Here is a 10,000-nt window from a genome sequence, read left to right as displayed (position 1 = left end):
TTACGTTCCGTTGATTATATCCATCCTTCAATACGTCACTTTTCCCTGTATTCTTAAATTCGTTTAATAAGAGTGATTCAACATTTTCTCTCGTAAAGGCTACCAAACTCACTATAGCTTTTGTCTTTTCGTTTCAGTTTTATAGGAATAGCTCACCATATAAAAAACAAAGTAACACATCGCTTCAAAACAAAAGGATTTCGAAACTGATCTGTTAGTAATAGTTGTTGTCAGAATGTTTACGTTACGCGAACGGCAAATGAATCCGTTGGCAAACAGACGTAAGTCCCTTTAACGAGGATATCACCGTATGCAGACGGATACCGAGTTTAGCGAACGATTAAATGATGCGAAGGAAGCAAATAGACCAAACCGTTAAATTTAGCGGTGAAAGGAAACGGAATAATGAACAACCGAATGAAACTAGTAGAACGGTGAACTGTTAAATGAAGCGAATAGAGGGTATAGTTAAATTAATTAGAGGAAGAATAAACACTTTACCGTAGCAAAGGAAGCAGACAGAACATGGGAAACTTATATAAAGTAAAAGATAATATTGATCACTTAGATGAAGCAAAAATGGAGAAACTGGACAATGAATAGTTAAGTGCAGAAAAAAAAAGCATACGGAATAATTCACAATTAAACGAAGGAAATAGAAATGCGGACAGTGAAATGAAGCGAATGAAGCAATGAATAAATAAGTAAAATACGGAAGCAAATAGCACACAAAACAGTTATATGAAGCAAGAGGAAGGAAACAAAACATATAACAGTAGCAGAACAGGAGATTACACGGTTTCAATAAACATTGACTTTAAAGAGCTGGAGATCACCTGATCCTTTGAAAGGAATGATTATTTAAGAGAAACAGGAAGGAACTGCTAATGGAAAATGAATGGGAAGGGAGAGGGAGTTAACACAGGGGAATTCTCTTTCTCTCTCTCTCTCTCTCTCTCTCTCTCTCTCTCTCTCTCTCTCTTCGTGTGTGTGTGTGTGTGTGTGTGTGTGTGTGTGTGTGTGTGTGTGTGTGTGTGTGTGTATGTGTGTGTGTGCGTGTGCGTGTGTGTATGTGTGTGTGTGTGTGTGTGTGTGTGTGTGTGTGTGTGTGCGTGTGTATATGTGTGTACATCCCTTATTACCCCCTCCCCTCTCTCCCAACGCCTTTATCCTCATCATCGAATTATCCTACCACCCTCATTTTATATGCCACCTTTACTCCCATCTCCCTCCATTATCCATATTCCCATTTCCTTTTACTATCACCTCATTCCCCTCACCGTTTTACTCACGTACCTCCTCACACCCCCTCACCCCGACTCCATTTTTTCTCTAATCATGACATTAAGGGTCATTTTCTCCTTAAACATCCAACTAATTCCAACCTTTGATCTCACGCAGTCATAGTTTTCCAACACCTTTAGTCATTAGTTCTAATTACCTTCAATAGTTCAAGAGTAATAGGGAATACTATCGTCATGTTGGCGTTCGTTCATATCCATCCTCGTTAACACCATGTCTGTTTGTACTGTAGGTTAATGGCACTATAACTTGCGTTTATGTAAATGCATTAAAGAGATTAGTCTTGATGTTTGTTATTTGATTTTTTTTTTCTTATGTGCGTTGATCTTTGTCTGTCTTTTGCATGTGTGCTGATCATCGCGTTATGTTTGCTTGTTTGGTATATCTATTGTTTTATCTGTTTATCTGCCTATTTTTCATCTACATGCTTTCTTTTCTATCGATCTATCTGTCTATCTAATCTGTCTGTCTGTCTGTCTACTTATCTATATATTTATCTGTCTGTTTGTTATATGTGCCTATCTCTACATCTCTCTCTATTTCTATCTCTCTGTCTATTTATCTGCCTGTCTCTCTTTTTAACTATCTATCTGTCTGTCTATCTATCACTCTTTCCATTTATCTGTCTATTGATCTATTTTTCTATCTTAATATCTATATATTTATCTGTCTTTCTCTCTTTTTTTTCTCTTTTTTTCCCTGTTTATCTATCCTTTTATTAATCGGTATCTATAACTCAGCATAACACAGTGCACAATGCAAGTACAAAACAATACATTAATATTCACAGTAAGACAAGACTAGTAGAGGAAAATACATAAACATTCACCATAAGAACACAGCATGATATTCTATATCAGTAAATCACATTATATTTAACAATGCAGGTCGTTACATAAATATTTAACCATACATATCAATAACTCAGTGCAATCCAGTATACCGGTGTAAGATAGTACACATACAGTGCAGAGTAAAATACAAAAATGAACACAAAATTATGCCCGTAGAATGCACCACAGTACACAAATATTCAGGGATCTTAAGGTACATTATATGAAATCATACCCTAATACACAAGGCCTTCTACAAGAAGAATAAATCAAACGTATTAGTAAATTGCAGCATTGCACACTAAAGCAACCAAACACAACCCAAAACAACAGAGCCCAACACAACAACACTCTTACCAGCATACATCATAATGATACATATCAGTACTTGCACACTTGACGAAACAATACCCCGAAGCGTGATAAAAACGAAACACAATGAAGAACAAAAAAACATTCCCGTATATAACGTTTCCCTATAGTCTATCGCCTTAAACCATTTCCTTAATACTTCAAAGCATCAGTAAGAATCTTTATAATGGCTGCCTCACCTCCCACGTCGTTGGTGATAGACAGTTCAGGCGGCGTAATGTGGTATTCATTGGACTGGGTGATCTGAAGAGGTTGGTGTGATTATTTCTAGTATCATGTTTCTGGTATTCTTGGTATCTGGTACGCAATGTTGGAAGGGGAGGTAAGAGTAATGGATTCAGTATGAAAGTTCATCGGGTTTCCTAAACAGCAGGAGAAACAATGAAATGCGTAAAGGCTGACCATTTGCTATATATTTCTAAATTAGTACTTTTATATAACTGAACATTAGAAAGACAATTACTAGAATACCATTCGACCATCACCGTAGACCAGACGATTGAACACACGCACACACGCACATGAACATACACACACACACACACACACACACACACACACACACACACACACACACATATATGTGTGTGTGTGTGTGCATATTTGTGTATATATATATATATATATATATATATATATATATATATATATATATATATATATATATATATATAATTACTATGTATATATATAATTACTATTCGACCATCACCGTAGACCAGACGATTCAACACACACACAATTACATGAATACGTATATATACATATACACATACATACATATATATATATATATATATATATATATATATATATATATATATATATATATATATATATATATATATATATATATATATATAAGGTTATACTTCCTGAAAAAAAAATATTTCAGAACCCATAATTAGTATTCTAAGTACCACCGAGAAATAATTTATTTCACAAGAACATGCGAGAGAGCAGAGAGGTTTCCCCGACACTTTAATTTCCACTTGATCGAGGCGAATGGACCAGCGTGAAGTGCCTATTGCGTCTCAGTGTTTTAATTGCTTTTCCAGGCCTCCAATGACCGGTTTCTGGATGTAGTCGAGGCTCGGGTTGTTGCTTTTTTTTTACAGGAAAGGAAGAAAAAGGTAGAGAGGAGAGTGAATGGGGAAGAAAGATGGCCGAAATGAGGCGAGAGAGAAAGGGACGAGATAGGGAAGTTTTAAAAGGATTTGGGAAGATGGAGAGGCAAAAGGGGTGGAGGGGAAGAAAGGAAGAAAGAAGTGTGTTTAAAGGATGAAAATAGAAAGGAGAGTAAGTGGGGCGGGGGGGGGGGGGGGAGATGAGAGGATAGAGAGGTGAAAAAGAAAGAGCAGATGAAGGGAAAAGAGGAGGTGAAAGTGAGAGATGAGAGAGAGAGAGAGGGGGAAAGAGAGGACAAACAGAGACAGAAACAAATAGGCAGACAGACAGAGATATAGTGTGAAAGAGAATGTGTATTTGTGTGACTGAGAGAGAAAGAAGGAACGAGAAAGAGAGAGAAGAAGCGAGAGAGAGAGAGAAAGGAACGAGGGAGACGGAGAAAGAGAAGGAACGAAAGAGACAGAAAGACAAGGAACGAGCGAGACAGAGAAAGACAAGGAACGAAAGAGAAAAAAAAAAAAAAACAAGAAAGAAAGAGAAAAGAGAAAGAGAAAACAGAGCGAATATAGGACGGCGGACCATGAATTCACAAATGAGCTGAATACACTAAAGCAGATCATGCAATAGAAAGCATGTGTGAGTTTGTAATAGGAATCAGGAAGAGGCTGGCATACTAAGGGTGAACCTACAGAGGAAATTCATAGAGTTCTTTTTCCAGAAAATTTTTACTTTTCCTGGTTTGTAGTGTCAGACTCAAAAAGAGCATATATATTTTTTGTTTTTGTTTTTGTTTTGCATAGTCGTTTTATATATTATTACGTAACATGTTGGTTATATGAGAGTTTGCATTTATCGAAATATCATATGACTGTATTGCATAAAAGGATAAATGGATATGGAAATCATATACATGTTAAATGAATTATTAGATATATATCCGTAAAATTAATAGATAATGTGTGTCTGCATGTCTATGTTTGAATGTATGTGTGCGATAATTGTTCACGTGTATTATTGATACACTGGCTTTTTGTATTTACAACTGAACAATATTTGTTTTCTTTACTTTTTATAACTCAATGTTTTCTTGTGCTTGTTCTTCTTCATCTTTTTTTAAATCTTTTTCTTCTCCTACTTTTCTTTTCCTTTTTCTTCTTCTTCTCCCTTTTTTTCTTCTTCCTTTTTTCATAACATGTCTGTCATCTAACTTAAGTGACGAATATTATGACTGTGACATTAACATATATACCTCCATCCCCTCGCCATGTTTTATAAGTATTATATTTCACAGGGAAAGATAACCATCACTCTAACTACTGTCACAAAACAAATAAGTTGAAAATGACATTTGGTTTCTCTTTATCGCCAGTGCCTTTTATATGTTTTTATGCTTTTGTTTTGACTTTATTTCAAACACGTCTTTGTTGTACATTCTTTTATTTTGTAAAATACACACACACATAAACACATACACACAAACACACACACACACACACACTCACACACACACACACACACACACACACACAGACACACATTCTTTTATTTGGTAAAATACACACACACATGCATACACTCACACACACACACAAATATATATATATATATATATATATATATATATATATATATATATATATATATATATATATATATATATATACACATATCCAGACAGACGCAGACAACTAGGTGAACAGAGCGACAAACACAGACCCACTGACGTATATGATACAAGAAAGCACAGGCGTCCAGCCGAGACAGCGAGAGAACGGGCCTCGGGAACCGGAACCGAGAACATTCCGCCCGACCTATACATCGGCCTTTGATCCCGCCCTTGTCAAGCCCAGTGCCCAGTCAGGGAGGGTGATGTCTCTGAGGAAAACACGCTTGCTTTAATGATCTTGTGAGGGAGAGAAAGGGAGGGAGGGAGGGACAGAAAGGGAGAGAAATGGAGGGAGGAATGGACAGAAAGGGAGCTAAAGGGAGGGAGGGAGAGACAGAAAGGGAGATAAAGGGAGGGAGGGAGGGAGGGACAGAATGGGAGGGAGGGAGTGAGGGACAGAATGGGAGGGAGGGAGGGAGGGATAGAATGGGAGGGAGGGAGGGAGGGACACAAAGGGAGTTAAGGAGGAATGGATGGAGAGAAGGTTGGGAGGTAGAGGGAGAGCAGAAGAGAAAAGGAGGGGAAATGAAGCGAAAGAAAGGGAGGGGAAGGGAGGAAGGGGGGAAAAGAAAGAGGGGGAGGAGAGGGAATGAGAGAGAGAGAGAGAGAGAGAGAGAGAGAGAGAGAGAGAAGGTGAACAGAAAGGGATAGGAAAGAGAAGGAATGAAAGAGGGAAAGATAGAATTTGGAATAGATAAAGAGATTCGGACGAACTGGAAAACGTATGAAATTGCAACTGAAATGCTTATTCGGCATTAAATTATTACATCCACAGAGAGGTAAACGAGTTATTTCCCAAAGCTTGTCCTTTGATGAGACAAATTCATATCGTCAAGGCAGAGGGAGCCTGTAGACGTGTACTTAATTACATGGATACAAACGCGTACATAAGACACACACACACACACACACACACACACACACACACACACACACACACACACACACACACACACACACGCACACACACACACGCGCACATACATATATTCTTTAACAGAAAATGAGAGAGAGAAAGAGAGATAGACAGACTGAAAGACAAATGCAAACAGACAGAGACAGAGAAAGAGTAATACGGATTTTTTTTTAAAGGATAATAATTATAGTTTCCTGCAGTGGACGGTGAGAAAAAAATAAATAAATTATATATGTATATATATATATATATATATATATATATATACATACATATATATATATATATATATATATATATATATACATATGGATATGTATGTATATACATATATACATACATACATACATACACATAATATATAATGTAAAATAACCAGCAAGATTATATCATCCATGGTAGATATTACACCATTCCGGTTTTATCTAGTGTGGTAGACATTGAGATATTCTAATATAGTTGTAATTATGCAATGACGATAACAATAATAGTAATAGTAGTAGGGTTTATGATAGGCAATACTGACAAGGCATAGAAACAGCAAAAATCATGTTGATAATGATACTGATGACAGTGATGACAGTAAACGATGTTATACATTATATTATATATATTATGTTATATATTATTTATCCCTGGTGACAATGTTGATGATGATAGTGATCATATCAATATCATCCTTATTGTCATTATCATGATGATTAATATCACATTTATTTTAATACATTTATCATAATAATAAGAATTATTATCATTATTATTGTCAATATTAATTAATATTATTATTACTGTCAATATTAATTAATATTATTATTATTGTCAATATCAATTCATATTGCTTTTATTGTCAATATTAATTAATATTATTATTATTGTCAATATCAATTCATATTGCTTTTATTGTCAATATTAATTAATATTATTATTTTTTTATTATTTCTATTATTAATATTATTGTTAATATTAATCAATATCATTATTATTATTACTGTCAATATTAATCAATATTATTATTATCATTACTGTCAATATTAATCAATATTATTAGTATTTTCTTATTTTCTCTTTTCATTATTATCAATATTATCATCATCATCATTATTATTATTATCACCACTATTATTATTATCATTATTTTCAATATTATTATTATCATTATGATTAATATTACTGTTGTTATTATCATTTTCCTGATTTTAATTATTTTTATTATTGATATTGCTGTAATCATTATTATCATTATCATCATTACTATCCTCATTATAGTTATAATTATTATTGTTATTCTTGTAAATCTTATTATTACTATCATTATTATCATTGCTATCATTATCATAATTATCATCATTATATAATCATCATTTTCATATTACAACTTTATTGTTGCTTGGATCATTATTATTTTCACTGATGATGTTGATGTTATTATCATTATAATAGTAATCCTTATTATTACTATTGTTATTATTATCAACGGTATTATAAGAAGTAGCAGTATGATTTATAGTATCCTTTATATTATCATTACGATCATTATTGCTTTACTATTACTATTGTCATTAAAAGATAAATCGTAGTTCATCCCAAACGCATGCAAACAGACAGACATAAACAAACAGATAAAGAGTACATCTCAAACGCATGTAAAATCACCGACAGACAAACAAACAATCAAAAAATATACCGGACCGAATGAAAGTGAGACCAAAGCAATTAACAAATAAAAATTTAAAAATAAAAGAGAATCATATTCTCTATCCAATCAACAAATGCTCACAATAAACTGACGTCACGTGTTGCAGATGCACGAGACAATATATCAAACGCTCATCATTAGTAATTACTTCTATTATATTCACATATTTCAACCGTATACAAATTGAACTTCCTCGTATCGTAAACTAGCCAACATCAAACGTTTATTTTTCCTATTATTACTATTATTATTATCATTGTTATTATTATTATCTTTATCATTATTATTATCATCATTATTATTATTATCTTTATCATTATTATTATCTTTATCATTATTATTATTATCTTTATCATTATTATTATCATTATTATTATTATCATCACCATCATCATTTTTATTATTATAATGATTAATATCATTACTATTAATATCATTATATTTGTTATTATAATTATTATAATTATTACTACAATTATCATAATTATTGCATTCATTATAATTATAATTATAATCATTATGATTATAATTATAATCATTATGATTATAATTATAATCATTATAATTATAACTATAATCATTATAATTATAATTATAATTATTCAAATAATAATTGTAATCATTATGATTATAATTATAATCATTATAATTATTATTATAATTATTATGATAGTTATTATTATTATCAACATTCCTTTTAGTGCTGTTTAGTGTTATTCTATTATTATTATCATTGTTATTACATAATAATAATTATAATTATGACTATTATCACTATAATTTTCACTATTATCATTATTTCATTGTTATTATTAATATTATCATCATCATCATCACCATCATCATATTGATTATTATTCTCATCATCAATATTATTTATTATAATTATTATCATAATATCATAATAATTATTATATTCCTTATTACATATATAATTATAATCATTATAATTATAATTTTTATTATTATGATTATCATATTTAAAATTTTTATTATTATGATTATCATAATTATATTTTTTTTATTATTATGATTACCATCATAATTATTATGATAGTTATTATCATTATCATTACTCCTAGTGCTGTTAAGATAGTTATTATTATTATTATCATTTTGTCCAATATTATTATTATCACTAATTTTGTTGTTGTTTTATTATTATTGTTATTCTTGTTATCACATCATCATTATTATTATCATTATGACTTTTATTGTAATTTTCATTACTATCATTATTAGTCTTATCATTATTTTTATTACTTTTATTATTTTACTCATTATTATTATTATTATCACCATCATTATTATTACTATTATTATATCGATGTTGTTATTTATCATTATTATCATTATGAACGTCAGCATTATCCTTATCGTCATTTACATCATTATTGTTACTTTCGTTATCATCATCTTTATCATTACCGTAATCTTGTGCTTCTTTCTTTCTTTCTTCCATGTATTTGGCCTCCCCTTTAATTTTCTTTTGTTTCACTTTTAAAAAATAATCAGAAAATTATTCACTTTGTTAACCAAACCCTCGGAAAAGAAAAGGGACATGGTTATAACACGGAAAAAAATGAAATTGCGTGTGTATGCGAATGTGTATCGGGTTTGTGAGGACATATCTGTATGTGTGTACTATATTTACTAGAATTAATATAACATAGTTTTTAAATATGGAATATTTGCTTCAGGAAAAACAAACATGAGTATATCATACAAACGCATAGTAAATAATATATAAACATGTCTCCATTTACATACATATATAAATAAATAAATAAACAAATTCCATATTTACAGAGAGATAGTCCGACAGGCAGAGATAGAGATTTATTCAGTCAAGATAAAGAGACTATGCACCCCCCCCCCCCCCCAACTCACATCGAATATTCAAATGCCAATTACCATACATATTTTGTTCAAACAGAAGCGTCCCGTGGGTTGGCAAGCTACACGAGTCGAAAACGGAACGGTCTGGGTCGGCATGTTTAAACTGCCTGGGTGTGGCTGTATTGCGCATATGGTGTCTTTTCTAAGGTTCAGATAGTCTTGCGCCCATCTTTCTTACCATCACTGTT

Source organism: Penaeus chinensis, chromosome 24 (assembly GCF_019202785.1).
Source record: "Penaeus chinensis breed Huanghai No. 1 chromosome 24, ASM1920278v2, whole genome shotgun sequence".
Taxonomy (NCBI): Eukaryota; Metazoa; Arthropoda; class Malacostraca; order Decapoda; family Penaeidae; genus Penaeus; species Penaeus chinensis.
Note: the sequence above shows the minus strand (reverse complement) of the source record.